This window comes from Tasmannia lanceolata, unplaced genomic scaffold, assembly GCF_043159265.1.
Source record: "Tasmannia lanceolata isolate RefF3 unplaced genomic scaffold, GAP_Taslan_0.1 ptg000003l, whole genome shotgun sequence".
In the NCBI taxonomy this organism is placed as follows: domain Eukaryota; kingdom Viridiplantae; phylum Streptophyta; class Magnoliopsida; order Canellales; family Winteraceae; genus Tasmannia; species Tasmannia lanceolata.
Window position 1 is genome coordinate 3,108,862 of NW_027518680.1, and position 16,489 is coordinate 3,125,350.

A 16,489-nucleotide genomic window follows, 5' to 3' on the forward strand; every position below is an offset into this window, starting at 1 on the left:
AAACGGATTCGGATAATATCCGCTTGAAACGGATCCGGATAATATTCGCTTTAAACGGATTCGGATGCGGACGATAATCGAATTTTCGAATATCCATTTACACCCCTAGGCAGAGCCAGGATTTTGCTCAAGAGGGGGCGGAGAATGGTTGTATAACATGTTGGGTCCACCATTTTACACGTGATGTTTTGATACGTCGGCCCGTCATCTCCCCCTAACTCATGCATAAGAGCCCACAATTTACACATCATACCTTTATATAGTGGGGCATGTTCTGATGGGTGGGGCCCACTATTTTACAACCATCCATTGCGTGGTCCAAGAATGTTAGTGATTTAAAAGATTACAAGGCCCCAAAAAAGGATCGCTTTGTAATTTGGATATCCCAATAAATCCTAAGATTTTATATGTTGTGTGTGCATGAAGTCCAGTAAAAAAATGCTATGGGTCTCACTTCAAAGGATGATCCAAACCGTTCATGTGTTGCGCCACAATGTAACTAGGTTGCACCTCGTAATTCATCTCCATAGGATGATCCTAACCCTCCGATTTATAGTTTCTATTATCGGCAATCCCATTGTAGATTGGAGGGTTATGATTGAGATGGCTTTCGGGGTGCAGTCTATTTATGTTTTGGCCCAACAAACGAACAGTTTGGATGATCCTATGAAATGGGCCTGCAGTACTTTTAGAAAAAATATTGGACTTTAGGTATACACAACAAATAAAAATCTCTACAAAGACAAGGGGACAATCCCTTCGAGTCTCTTTTTCAGATTTCTTTTGTGGGTGCCGTTCAACTAATTATCAATGAGAGAGAATCTCAATAGGTAAGAGAGAAGGTATTAATTTAAAGGATCAATTACTGTTGCATGCTGGACAGTTGAAAAAATGACGAGAAAATGTCGAGTTTTGAAAAAACACTAAGAAATGCTACTTTATTAAAAAAAGACTTTTTAGGACGAAAATACCCCTCAACTTACTTTTATCTCTCTTCTTGGTTTTACCTTTTACTCTTTTACTTGCAGGTTTTACTCCGACGCATTTGTGTGAAACAGCCTTATTTTCCGGCGATAGAAGCCTTCTTCTCCGGCGAAACAACGTCATTTCTCCGGCGAAACCTACTCTTTTCTCCGGCAATACGTAACATGGTAAGCCTGAAATCTCATTCTCCCTCTCTCTCTATATTTCTATTTCTTTTTTCAAAACTCCATCTAACATCATCTCCTTCTCTCTCTCTCTCTCTCATTTTTTTAGGGTATTGAAAGGTTTTTTTTGCTTGAAATGCACAAAATTGGACCCATCAGCCTTCTGCCTAGTCAAATCTTTCTCAAAAAGGGTTTCGAGATCTCCCCCTCTTTTCTTCAATGCAAAAACAGGTACTCGAAGCGAAAACAGGATATTCGAAGCCAAAATTTACTTGGTCGCAGCCAAAAATCACTTGGTCGAAGTGAAAAATGTGTTTCCTATAACATTCGCCGTTGTGTTTTTCGCTTCGATTAAATTTTTTTAGGCTTCGAATAACTGATTTTTTTGCTTCGACTAACATGTTTTTTGCTGCGACTAAAACTTTTGAATTCCAGTAACATTTGGAACTTTTTTTTTGGCTTCGACTATCACGTTTTGGGCTTCGACAAACTTCTTTTTTCGCTTTGACTAACACGTTTTGGCTTCGACTAAATTTTTTATATCTTCGACTTCTTTTTTTGGCTTCAACTAACTTTTTATTTGCTTCAAGTAACTTTTTTTGCCTTTGAGTAATTTGTTTTTTGGCATTGACTAGTTTTTTGGCTTAAGGAAATTTTTTTTTGCCTTTCACTATAATTTTTTTTGGCTTCGACTATCATTTTTGGCTTTGAGTAACTTTTTTTTGGCTTGAACTAGTATTTTTTGGGCTTCAACTATCATTTCTGCCTTCAAATAACCTATTGATTTTCTGGCTTTCAGCTATCAATTTTGGATCCGAGTTACATTTTTTTAGCTTCAAGTAACCTATTTTTTGGCCAAACAGTATAAGAGGTGGGTTTCTCCCCAAACCTACATAATCAAAAGCCACAAATACACTGATATTAATTTCCTTTTGTAGAAGCAAAAGGACCTCAGCATGAGAAACCTAATAAAAGAAAGTGCCAAATGTCTAGATGAATGAGAAGATTATAAACCCTAAAGACTTACAAAGATAATGAGATTTTGGATATTTGGAGGAGGAAAAAGAAAATGAGAAAGGGGCATCTCTAGAGAACTCTTTCTACCCTCTCAAGACAAATGGGCATATGCCGGAGAAATGACGATGTTTCGCCGGAGAAGAAGGCTTCTATCGCCGGAAAATGAGGTCGTTTCACACAAATGCGTCGGAGTAAAACCTGCAAGTAAAAGAGTAAAAGGTAAAACCAAGAAGAGAAAGATAAAAGTAAGTTGAGGGGTAGTTTCGTCCTAAAAAGTCTTTTTTTTTTAATAAAGTAGCATTTCTTAGTGTTTTTTAATCCTATATTTTAGGACTTTACCAAAAAATGCTAACTAAAACGATTATGGAAAGAAAAAATCCCTAATTTTATGGGGGGGGTGGGGGTGGGAATCTGAATTTTAGGGGGGCAACTGCCCCCACTTGCCCCCCTTTGGCTCCGTCCTTGTTCATAAGGTCAAGTACCATACTCGGTATGGCGAAATGATATTTGCACCCACTTATCTGGTCAGTTTTTCGTCAACTCGGGCAAGAAAATGATTAATTAGGGGAGTACACTGCTTCACACATCTTAATCACACAAATCTGTTCGAAACCAGATTGATGCTCTTGTAAAATCAATTCTACAGAAGCAAAGGCAGCATTACTCGAGAATGAGCTTCAAAGACATGAAAAATAACTCGCATTTGGATAAAAAAATACAATCCAGTTTTATATTAGAAATAGTTGCACCTCACAATGTAACTTTCAATTGTACACATTCACCGAACAAGATTTACAGACTTTATTGATGGAGAAAAACAATGGTGTAATGGAAGCTCCAAAATTTACTGTATCTCCTGCTGGGCATCGTTCTGATCAAACTGCAACATATATATATATATATATATATATATATATATATATATATATATATATATATATATATATATATATATATAGTTAATTTCCCCCTTTAAACCGAATTCTGTTGCAAAGGAATGGTGACATCTCTTTGATAATACTCTCTTTTGGTTATGGCAAAGCTTCCACTACACCATTGTTTTTCTCCATGGATCAACTCAACTCAACTCAACTGAACAAAGCCTTTGTCCCAAACGAGTTGGGGTCGGCTAAATGAATCATTTAGAAAAAATTCATGAAGAAGGTAAAAGGAATCTACCCGACTCTAATCCTAGTTCTAGTTGGGTTCTTCTACGTGAATCAATTTCTTCCATTCTCTCTTATCCAATGTCATGTTCTCTGTTATAGTTCATTAACTAAATATATATGTTGCAGTTTGAGCAGAACGACGCCCAGCAGGAGATACAGTAATCATTTTTAAACAAATGGCTTGGGAAGGCAGAATGTACAGAATGTGTATGTATGGAACCGTATCGTAAAAAATTACATGTAGAGTTCTTCAGCCATCTCAACTAATTCTACAACGCGGTATTCTCTCTTCTGGACTCTCCAGACCTTTTGCCTGGTGGAAAAAAAACATAAAAAAAGGTTGGTGAAGCCATACAAGAAAAGAAACAATAATCTAAATCAATGAAGACCGAGATTTAGATGGGTGTAATATGATTTTGTAAGACAAACATGGAGTTCGATGTTAGTGTAGCTCATGATCATCAGAATGCATCACAATTGACAGGACCAACCGGTAGCATTGAAACATTTCACCACAATCAAGTATATGCAACTAAATCTGTGCCAGGACATGTGAAGAGGACGTTCCACGCCGCAAGAGTATTTATGGTGGCACAACATCTCATATAATACAAGTTATGAGCCTAAATATATGTCCTCATGGCCAATGATAGTGATCTTTCAAATTACTGTCGTACTCTAGTAATTTGTTGTGCTTTGTTGTGCTTCATTTCATGTGTACAGCTGTACATTATATACATGATCATCAACAAAACAATTTGTACAGTCTGTACACAACAAACGTTCATTTTTTGAAGAATGGTAGACAACAAACATTCATTATACGCAACATTCGCAAGGGAACGAGTTGCAAGAAGGGAGTTAGTACTTTTTTATTTTGCTTCCCCCTTGAGGGTGTTGCTAGTTGTTTGTTTTCTTCCTTTTGTTTATGTTCGTCATCTTGTGTATTGCATTGTTAATAAGTGGTTGGGAGGATTGAAAGGAAGGCTACTAGGCTACTAGCTCACATCTCTGGGCAAGAAGGCATTGAAGTCTCCTCGACTTTTCTTAAGCAATCGGAGGAGATGCAGTTTGACTCAACCTTTGACTAGGTAAGGAGCTCTTAGAACAACCACGAAGGCCACTATGGATATCTGTGATGATCCAATGGGGTGGGAAGTTCTATATGGACAGCAGTTGGAGTATTTATTTTATAAGGTGATGGACCCCCTCATCGGAATCTTGCAATAAATAGGTGCTTCAGACTAAGGTGAGATGTTTCCTAGTAATGGTTGCTGCTCCCCCGCTACCAGTCAATTCCGAAAACTAAGATCTGAACCTTAGGTGCGGAAAGCTGTGAGAAGCTGAAGGCTGGAGAAGTTTAGGGACTAGCTTAAATAAAACAATTACTTAATGATTCAGGACAATACCTAATTTAGGAAAAATCCTACACTCCTAGTGGGATTAAGACTTTAGGACAATTTAGGGCTTACGCGGAAAATTAAAAGAACACTTAACAACTTACTTAGGGCCGAATTAACGCCTAATTAATCTATGGCAGCAACAATAATGAGACTTAAATAGCATAAATAATTGTAAAGATTGTAATTAAGCATGAACTAAACCTTATACAAATCAATTTAAGCGATAAGGATTCGTTAAATGAATTGATAATAGAAAGATTAGTTTGAAACTAGGCTTATGCATGCAGCCAATTAAAAGAACAAAAAGCTAATGTAAGTACCAATGAAATAGATGTCACACAAGCATGAAAATAATAATATCCAATAAAGAAAATAAAAAAAGTCCAGCAGCAGTAAAAGACTTAAAACGGTCCAGTTTTAGGTTATAGGGGTATTTTGATAATTTGGCAGATCTGGAATTTTAGTTTAATATTGCTGTCCAAATCTTAGGTTAAGGTTTAGAAGGTAAAAGAAAGATTAGTCTAAGGTTTAGGCTCTGATTTGATGGTAGGTTTGGGCTATGGATCTTTAAAAAGGGTTTTCGGGTTTGAAAAGATGTGAAAATTACAATAAGGCTAAAAAAGGGTTTAAAATTAGGGTTATTGGGTGTTTATGCCAAGGTTTAATCATAAAAACAATCCCTCAAACTCTCATAACAAGATCTTGGAGAACAAGGGAGATCTATGGATTTTGGGTTTTTTAGTTTTAGGGTTTAAGAACAAAGAAAATAGAAAATCTGATTTACTAACCTTGTTTGTGTTGATTTGAATGAAGAAATAGAAGATAATAGATAAGAGGAGATGAGAGAAGAATGGCTCCAAGCCACCAAGAGGAGAAGAGAAGAAGAAGTCTAAGCCACAATAGCTCTCACAAAAAATTCTCAATTCTATTCAATATTCCAAAAGTCTCTTTACATTGCTTTCATAAGATGTATTCATAAGAAAAGAAACCCTAGAAGATAACCTAAAGTTAAAAACTAATATTAACCATTCATCTAATCTAAAACAAAGCTAAATAAAGATAAAAACTTACCTAAAATAGTATTACTGTAATAGACCTGTACCACTTCTTAAAAACACTCATAACTTGCTCAAAACACATCAAAATCATGTAATCTTGGGCCCGTTAGATAGGTAATTGAAAAACTTTTCTAATAATATCAAAAACACGTCAAACGGATGAGATTTGATGCCTAAAAAGGTAGGCTACGAATAAAATGACAGAAATAGAAAGTAAATAATAAAAAAACAACTAAAAGAAAAACATCAACATAGAGTGGACGGTGTGGCACATGCGGCATATGTAGCATGTTTAAATGTCCATCTCTCATGCAAAAATCACTCATTCTCCTTCATTGAAGTTCCCATCACCTAACCATTATAAAAAGTACAGAGCAAAGTGCTATTATAAATTCAGTGCAGATTTAGGGACTAGCTTAAATAAGACAATTACTTCACCATTATAAAAATTAAATAATTTGGTTGGAACGTTTATAGTCTTGAGTAAGAAAAGCTTATCTAGGTTTGATCGGTTAGAAGATTTTTAAAAAATAGTTCTATTATAGTCATGGTTTCCATCAAATAAAATCATCATGATTGACTGATGGTTTTGATATTGAAGTGGTTGTGAGGGTCGGTACCATGCATACCAATTTTCCCCAACATACTGCCCCCCTACTTCCTTGTGCCGTTATGCAGGTCGAGGAAGTAGCATTGTTTTGAAGGTTGCTCGGTACCAATTCAATCGTTGTATCTACATTTAAGAGGCACATGGAAAATCAACTTCATTTTTTAAAGCATAACTGTAAATGACGTCACATTGGTAAATGTTCCAAAAAATGTAAAGGAAGAGTTAGAAAAGAAAATAAACTTATGATGATTATATTAAAGAAAACATCTAAAAGTTAAAGGACTTTATTTTTAATGTAATTTTCAGAGAAAAATGGGTACAGAAATTTGAGAATCTATTTCATAAATAAGGTTGTAATTTTGCAATCTAATGGGTGGGGCAGTTTAGGAAGTAAAGGGCATAAACATTCAAATAAGTATGCAAATTTGATCAGTGGTGTTATCGAAATATATAGCATGTATTGATATAAGTTTGCAAATTGCAATCTAGGGGAAGAGTTACAATGGGTAGATAGTTGTTTGGCATATAATGAAGGAAAAATTGCCAATGGGGGAGATCAAAATATGAGAATTGCCAACAGGGGACACACTTTTGAAAAATTGTTAGAGAGGGTTGATAATCCCCTTTTGAGAGTTTGATAACCCCCTTTTAGAGCCCATTTCGTCCCTCTCTAACAATTTTTCAGAAAATGTGTCCCCCGTTGGCAATTTTTCCTATAATGAAAGGGGAGTCTCTGACAGCAGTGATATTATTTATCTGGCACAACTGCACATGGAATGTAGAGGGAGAGCAAGGGATGGAAAGGGGCAAATGCTCTGAAATCAATTGGACAAGACTTGGGTATAGTGGCAACATCTGTTGAATCTGATTCTAATCCATATCCTAAGGTTTGAATTCGTACTGGATCGGCCCCAAACATAACCAACCAAAGGATGATCCAAAATTGGGTTTGGATGTCACTTGATCGAAGAGTTAATGATAACTCCACGGTCCAATAGGAGTGTGGGCCTAATCAATAGCTCTCGATGGGCATCAAAATAGCTTTCGTAAATTAGGGGCGGGCCGGGTCACTTTTTGCGAGGTCTAGCTAGAACACTGTTTCGCAGAGGTTGCACTGATCGTGGGGCCCATAATAAGAAGAAAAAGGGGTCGTACTGTGGGGCCCACAATCTCCACTTTTCACATGATGAAATGAATGACCAAAGTAGCTGTGCTAGAACACTGTCTTGCAAAGATTGCACCCATCGGATGGAGATTGTGGCTAATACAATATTTTGGGAAATAGAATGAGAAGCCTAGGACCCTCTACTTGTGTATTAATTTGTAGGAAGAATTACAACCAAATGTGCCTTTAGTCATCCACTGTAGTTCTCCCGATCGTCCTACACCCCCTTCCCATTGGAGCAAACAGTGGGACCCACTCCAAGACGGTGTTGCCGTAAATCATTTCAAGAGGGTCTAGACCTGGCAAAAAGTGGGCCGGGTCGGTTGGACCCGCGGGTGCCCGTAGAAAAGTGCAAAAGACGGTTTTTTTTCTTATAATTGTCATATTGTTTTACTTTTTTTCGTAGTTTTCTCGTTAATTGTCATATTTTATATGTAATTTTTTTACTTTTGACCTTTTTGCGGTAATTTTTCATTTCAAACTTAAGAATCTTTCAAAAATCCTTAATGATTACTTCTCTTTATTCTCTTTATTGCTAGCCACCTTTGCCTAGACCGTACTTCACCCAATCTTTGCACAAAGGAGGGGCTACAAGCCGAAAAATAGCCCAGGAGAAGGTGGCTAGCAAATCCCTAAATAAATAAAAAACTCTTAAAAAATACGTCAAAAATCCGGGTGACCTGCGGGTCCAATGTCAATGACCCGTAGAATTTTCCGGGTCACTTTGACCCGGCCCGTTTGACCCGGACCCGTACGGGCCGGGTCAAATCCGGCCCGCCCGGTTGCCAGGTCTATCCATCACTTGCCGAATGAGATGGGCCTACAATGGGCCTTAATGGCATCCTCGGCCCATCATTCAACTGGAAATTTAGAAGTTGGATAGACTGTCAGAATCATGGACGGAGCCAATGGGGGCATTTTTGGATCCCCCCAAGTCGATAGGTAATATTAGCTATTTTTCTTAAAGTTGCTCTTTGAAATTAGTGTTGCCCCCTTAAAATTAGGGATTCTTTCCAACTTGATAGGTTTGGTTAGCAACTTATAAGAGAGTTTTTCCTCCATATGCTTAGCTCTTTTTTCGTGTAAAGATCATATATGCCACATGGCATGGGACGTTAGTTTTGCCATTTTCACGTTAAAAAAAGCAAAAAATCAAGGGAAAGATCGGAAATGTGTCATTAGGCCATTTGGTAAACTTCCCAACTCGGTTTCCATATCATTATTCAAACCTATAGAGTGCTGCTATGGAGAGAGAGTGGAACCGTTTCCATATCATTATTCAAACCTATAGAGTGCTGCTATGGAGAGAGAGAGTGCAACCGACAATGTAACCTAACAAATCCCCCATATGCCATGTGGCATATGGGATTTGTTAGGTTACACATTTGGCATATGGGGATTTGTTAGGTTACATTGTCGGATCCACCCTCTGTCCCCATAACATCACTCTATAAGTTTTTTTTTTTAATAAATCCTCTCTCTCCCCACCTAAATCAATCTCTCCCCGTAGCAGAACCGTACAGGATTTTTTTAAAAATAAATCTTTATGCCGCCCCCCCCCCCCCCCCCCCCTCTCTCTCTCTCTCTCTCTCTCTCTCTCTCTCTCAAACTGTGGGCCTGCTTCATTGGATGATCCAAATTGTCCATTTGTTGGGCCGCAATATAAATAGGTTGCCACGTAAATAATCTCCATAGGATTATCCTAACCCTCCAATCTATAATGAGATTGCCCGTTAGATTGGAGTGTCAAGATCATTCTATGGAGATGATTTTCGCGGTGCGGAACATGAGGTGTAAATAGTGGCCCGCTACATCGAAATATGAGGTGTACATTGTGGGCTCCACCTTATGCATTGGTTAGGGAGAGATGGTGGGCCTCGTCAATCAAACATGAAGTGCAAAATGGCGGGGGCAACCATCCCCCCTCCCCCCCCCCTCCCCCCCCTCCGCTTCCTTTAGCTGATTCCTGGCTCCACCCTGGTCAGAATGTTATACAAAATTATATAGTCTGTCCATCCGGTTGGTATTTTATTTTATTTTTTTATTTTTTTGAGTGGTAAGATTTCATTAATAAGGGGAAGACCAAGATAGTAACCCAAAGAAAATTACAAAAAAAAATAAAAATACACAAGATAAGCAATAGAGAGAAAACACACAAAGAAAAATCCATCACGGGGGCAAGGAGTCAAACATCTCGAGATCCAATCTTGCCACCCCGTCCCTCACTGGTTTACCGGCTTCGGTATTTGCAGGTTGCTAACATGGTTAAAGATGATGGAGGAAGCGCCTGCACAGACCTGGATCTCATAAAAAATGTGCGCAAATCTCCAAGGGGGCACAACTGCGCCTCTAAGCCTACGAATCATGTTTAATGAGCGGGTGATTCAATGGGAGCCACGACACTTCAGGGGTGGCCCACAATTCCAATAAATGAGGGGCTGACCTAGCAATGGACGCTAGCAACAGGCTGACCCAAGGAAGAAAAAGAGGCTAATATATCATTTTCCATTTCTATAACATGGGATTTCCTAGCGTCCATCGCAGAAGGCATTTTGCGGATGGCAGAAGGCATTTTGCGGATGGCCTGTTGCAGGTGAGGGCAGCCACATCATGAATGAAGACAAATCTGCTGAAAAGTGAGCCAGTGTGGCTACTCTCACCTGCAACAGGCTATCTGCGAAATGCCTCCTGCAATGGATGCTATCAAATCCCCTATTACATATGGTATCCAACTATCCATAAAGAAACTAGTATATGATATTTAATAACTATATTGAACTGTACATTTTAAGGTATTTAATGGTTACTGGAATTTTACATTTATAAAGTTTATAGAGTATACTGATAAGTGCACTACCATAATTTGATAATGGCACTACCTACCTCGTGGATGGACTGTTGCATGGGAGAGCCATAGGTATTTCTAATGTAGCAATGATTCCACTAATGTTCTTTATGTCATACTTAGTCATATAATTAATATATATTTCTTGACACAGAAGCAATAAATCATTGTATTAGCATATTGTTTTAGAAGTAATAGATGTCACAACATCATGAAAGAAGAAAAGACGGGGTCGTGGGGCCACAATAAGAAGAAAAAGTGGGGTCCTCGGGCCCACAAGCTCCACCTCACATGATGACCCAATTGATTTTGGGGAATGATATTTCCTCCCTCTTTATCTCACATACATGTCCACATAAGCCTTCTTGTAGGACCCCAAATATTGCCCATTACCATTGATTTTAAAAGCGATTTTCTGCCCAATTGTTCTCATAATTGAATTACATTATTCATAAGAAGACACTAATTCAAATTTTGCAGTGATGTTAACTTTTAACATCCAACATAATATCTCAATTCAACATCTTAGATTTGAGCATATGACTTCAACAGACCCTTTTTCCCCTTTATCCATATACAGTTCATCAACAAGAATCCAATGGTAAGGAAAATGAGAGAGCCCTTTCAGCCAATGGGAGAGCCCAGCATTCCTCAAAGTTAATAGATAAAATTATCATGAAGCTGATAAGGATTTTCTGCTTTAACTGTGTTGGCTGGTTCAAGTTACCTTTTTTTTCATATGTATTCAAACAATGGAAAATAAAGAGATTTAGTAAAAATAAAATAAAAATATTTTCCAAACTTGTTATTAAATTCCTGAAATCCAAACATACGGAAAAAATAGAGCCAAATCTTAAAAGTTTAGGTATTTACATAGTAGAAAGTATTAAACTACCGGTTACTCCAAAAGCCTACATTGTTGGAGAAGGCGTTATTTAATCTTTTATACTTTAACCCTTTAAACCCTTTTCTCATATATATATATATATATATATATATATATATATATATATATATATATATATATATATATATATATATATATATATGAGTTAAGTGAAGCTACACATACGTGTAGCTAACTTAGCTACACCGACGACTTAAAATACAGTGGGCCCACATTGTTTGGGTGATCCAAACCATTCATTTGATAGGCCCTCACATTGATAGGGTGTGCCCAAAAAATCAGCTCCATCGGATGATCCCAACCCTTCAAACTGTGGAGGCAAAAATGGACAGATTTGTGAAGGCTTTTACACGTCCATTTTTGCCTCCACAAATCGTAGGGTTGAGATGATCCTATGGAGCTTATTTTTTGGGCACACCCTATCTATGTGAGGGCCCATCAAATGAATGGTTTTCATCACCGAAACAATGTGGGGCCCACTGTATTTTAAGGCGTCGGTGTAGCTAAGTTAGCCACACCCTATCTATGTGAGGGCCAATCAAATGAATGGTTTCTACACACAAGCGTAAATAAGTTATCTACACAATAGCTTAAAATACAGTGGGGGCCCACACTGTTTGGATGATCCAAACCATTCATTTGATTGGCCCTCACATAGATAGGGTGTCCACAAAAAATCAGCTCCATAGGATCATCCTAACCCTTCAAACCGTGGAGGCAAAAAATGGACAGATTTGTTAAGGTTTATACACGTCTATTTTACCTCCACCAATTGTAGGGTTGGGATGATCCTATAAAGCTGATTTTTTTGTGGACACCCTATCTATATGAGGGCTAATCAAATGAATGGTTTGGATCACCCAAACAATATGCCCTCCACTATATTTTAAGCTAGTGTGTAGATAACTTATCTACACTTGTCTGTACATTTCAAGGTATTTAATAGTTAAATAGAAGTAAATAGAAGTTTACATTTATAATGTTTTTATATGGGACTGATAAGCGCACTACCATAATTTGATAATGGCACTGCTGACTTTGTTTTACAATTTCGAACTAGCTTCTATACAGATGTTACACAATACTAAGGCGCAGCGCTGTCAACATCCAAACGAGGTACGTAGTGCCCTCATCAAAATTTGGTGGTGCGGATATCAGCAGCATTTAAGTAACCACCCGGAATAATCGAGCTCTGCCATAATTTCTCATGTACAGTATAGATAGGGCCTTCGTAATATATCATTTTGTAGATTAATCAAACTCATCAAATCTAGAAAGATGTACATAAAAAAAAAAAAAAACTCAAAAATACTCGCGCATACACCAAAGTATGGTGTATATCTAGCTCCCGATTTACGCTCGCATACACCGCACCAACATATATATCTCACCACCCAACCAAAGAAAAGCCGAGTCCGAGACTGAGTTAGACTCGGATGTGAGTCAATTGGGTCTTACCTGTATCGGAAGTGGAACTCAAAGACCGAGTCCCACGGGTCCGACTCCGAATCCGCTTAAGCTCAGCCACGACCTCCTTAGCATCAGGCCGGTCGTCTTTATCCACAGCCACACACCTAAACCCCAACTCAGCCACCGAGTCAACAGTCCCCATCACCTCACCTTCCAAAACCAAAACCGGGTCGAGCACCTGGTGCAAGGCTCCGAGTTGGATCCTCCCCACCACAAGATCCACCAACCCCACCTCCCTCTTATCCCTACTCAAATCCACAGCCTTCATACCCGATATCAACTCAAACAACACCACCCCAAAACTATACACATCACTCTTCTCAGTCAGTCTAAACGATTTATGGTAATCCGGATCCAAATAACCCGGAGTCCCCTGTGGCCCGGTCCACACACAAGAGGGAGAAGAGTCCGAAAAAACCAATAATCTGGACAGTCCGAAATCACCCACTTTGATTTTCATATCTTTCTCTACAAAAATATTGGAAGTTGTTATGTCACGGTGTACCACGGCCGGACTCACTGAAAAATGTAAATACTCAATTGCTAGAGCGATTTGTAATGCCATCTCGACTCGGATTTGCCACGCCAGCGAACATTTTTTGTATAAGCTTTTTGAGCCGTGTAGATGATCGCCGAGAGTTCCGTTAGTGAAATAATCGTAGACGAGGAGAAGGCCGCGTTGATCGGAACAGTAGCCGTGTAGTTTAACGAGATTTTGGTGTTGGATTGAGGAGAGGATTAAGATCTCATTACAAAATGATTTTGTGGTTGTCGCCGCTGCCACGTGGCGGCAGTGGAGTTTTTTAACGGCTACGATTCGTCCGTCGTGGAGTTGACCGAGGTAGACCGATCCGAACCCTCCATCGCCGATTTTTCGCTTTGAGTCGAATCGGTTTGTGGACGATTCGAGCTCTTCGTAGGTGAAGACTGGAGGGAGGAGATGAGTTGATCGGTAACGGTGGAGAAAAATAGCCGTTGGATCGTTTGAGTTTTCATCTGTTGGGTTTGACTTTGACTTGAGTTTTTTGTAACGGAACATGGCGAAGGATGAAGCTCCAGCGATAAGGAGAGAGGCGATGGCAAGAAGGGTAATAAAGAGAGCGATTCTGTCGGGTTTATGGGAGCGGAAACAGAGGAATGGGTGATTTGGGTCCGAATCGTTGAGTCCGCAAACCGAGTTTCGATCCGTTTCGCATTTTTTGCAGTTGGAGAAGTAGGGTTCGTGGGTTTGATCCCATTCTACTTGGATTCCGGATCGGAGAAACTCTGTCACTGAGTCTACCGAGTTACAGCGAGTTTGTACCGGGTTTGAATTTGGGGGAATTGGGCAGCCTTGTAAATGGGGGTTTTGGGGATTGGTGAGATTACAGAGGAGGGAGAGGTTGGAGCAAGTCGCGGAGGAGAAATGAAATGGGGTTTGGGAAAGATCGATTGGGGGGTGTTTTTGGGATATGTTTTTGTGGGTGATGGAAGAGGGAGAGAGGGTGAGGGAATTGGGTTGTTGGTGAAGGAGGAAGAAAGAGAGGTTTTTGATGAAGATGAGGGAGTGGGGTGATGTAGAGCAGTTGATCTGAAAGCAAGAGTGGGTGCAATCTCGAGAAGTAGAGAATGGAAAAGTGGGTTTTGAAAGAAAAGCAGGACAGAGAAGAGGAGGACTAGCTTTGGATTGAAAGAAGAAAAAGAAGAAGAAAATGAGAGGAGGCATGGAGGAGGAGGAAGATAATAGAGGACTCTGTTTGTGGACATTAAAATCAAAGAGAGAGAGAGAGAGATCTATCTTCTCATTACTTGGATTTGTGTTGTTGTTTTCATGGTTTTATAAGTTCACGTGAAGGGTAGGCGTGACGACAAGTTTTGCAGACCGACTGGATTGTAGAATTTCGAAACCTTATTGCTTTTTGATTGCTTTATTACTTGAAGATAGAGATTGAATTGACCCATTAGAATTTACATTGCAGTAACTCTCTTTTTCTTCTTCTAGTGGGAAAATATATTAGTTTTTGGATCATTGGAATATGGGAGACAACATGGCAGTCCCTGTTATTTGCTGCTACACCCCTTGTATTTGTCTTCCTCACCTTGAAAAAGCTACCAGATAATGCCCTCATATTATGGGGTTTTGAAAATGGGGGTGGCTTTATCAACTTCCAGAGTAATAATAGTAGCAAATGAAAAGCGAATACATAAAGGCTCTGTTCACTTGTTTTTCGGGGTAAGGAAAAGAAAAGGTTTTCCGGGAATCTGACGTGGCATTAGGAAAGAAATCCAGAAAAACTGTGTAGGAAAAGGTTTCTCGAGAAACTACTTGCCCATCTTTTTTCGCTAGTTTTTCCGGGAAAGTAAATCCGACCAAAATAGTGGGATTTGGTTTCCCACACTTGTGGAGAAAGAGACATTTCCACATCATTTTTGGTAATTTTCATGTCATTATTTGACATTTTTCACAAAGGCTTGTTACTTTCTCAGGAAAGCAAGTGAACACCAGAATTCTATCTTGCCAAGGAAAAAAGAGGTTGTTTTCAAGGGATTTGCTTTTCCGGAAACGTAAGTGAACAGAGCCAAAGAGAAATCAGGAAATGATAGTACGAACAATTAAGGTAGATGTCAATGCCTTTCACTGTTTCTCATTCAAGTCACGAGCCCCTTTACCTACTTATCATCTACTTTGGCCGACCATACAATTATATGACTTAGGAAAGTCTCTTTTGTACACAAACATTGAAAGGACGAGAAAAGAAAGATAGCTGTTGAATTAATGGTCAGCAGCGACACAGTGATTTGATATTTTCACCCCCTGCTCACTATTTTTCCACCCTCTCAGTCTACTTGGCCTATTTTGAGAAGAACAAGAAGGATAGGTAGTTGTTCATCCGACCCATATCCCAATCTCCATGACAGAGTGTATGGTGACTGAAATTGTACAGCAAAGGGCTTTTATTGAGGAGAAAATATTAAGGCACCGTCTAAGCCCGGAAAATGAATGGTCTAGCTTGCCAATCAAAAAAAAAAAAAAAAAAAGCCTCCCTACCCCTCTCCCACCTCTATGCAAAATAAGATTCCATAGAAAATAATTTCATGGTTGCCGGATATGGCTTTGTTTAACTCATTTTTCATGAAAATGTTTCCTTGTTTGTGAGAAAATCGCGTCATGGTTGCCACACATGGCCTTGTTTAACTATTTTTTATGAAAATTTACATATTTTCTAGGAAAACTACAACCCTAATAAATCCTTGAATTTATTTTTTATAAAATATTTTTTCATAGAAAAAAATCTCCATAGTATTTCCCTATATCAAAATGGCCCCATAATAAATTGGAGTTATAGTTCCCTTTGTTTGGCATGGCAATAGACCTGGCAAAAGTGACCCGTGCCCGCGGGTCGACCCGGCCCACCCGCAAATTTGCGAGCACGGGTCTAAGTTTCCGTGACCCGTCAAAAACCAACCCACGGGTGACCCAACCCGCAAAAACACGGGTCGGGTCGGGTCAACCCGCGGGCACCCGCATTTTTACAGTATTTTTTAATCTTTTTGAGAATGTTATCATCACTGCTGTTTGTTTTTTATGAGTAACTCCTCACTTTATAAAAAGTACGGTATGTCCTGCACCGTAGGATTATCCAAAGTTCCAAACCATCCATTAGATGGGCCATACCCTAAATAGGTTATGCCCCAAAATTGTTTCCATCGGTTGATT

General features: G+C 39.0%; 1 pseudogene; it reads right to left on the reverse strand.

Annotated features, from left to right (window-relative positions):
* Nucleotides 1-12,545: 12,545 nt before the first annotated feature.
* Nucleotides 12,546-14,601, reverse strand: LOC143860081 (LEAF RUST 10 DISEASE-RESISTANCE LOCUS RECEPTOR-LIKE PROTEIN KINASE-like 1.5 pseudogene; annotated as a pseudogene).
* Nucleotides 14,602-16,489: the final 1,888 nt, after the last annotated feature.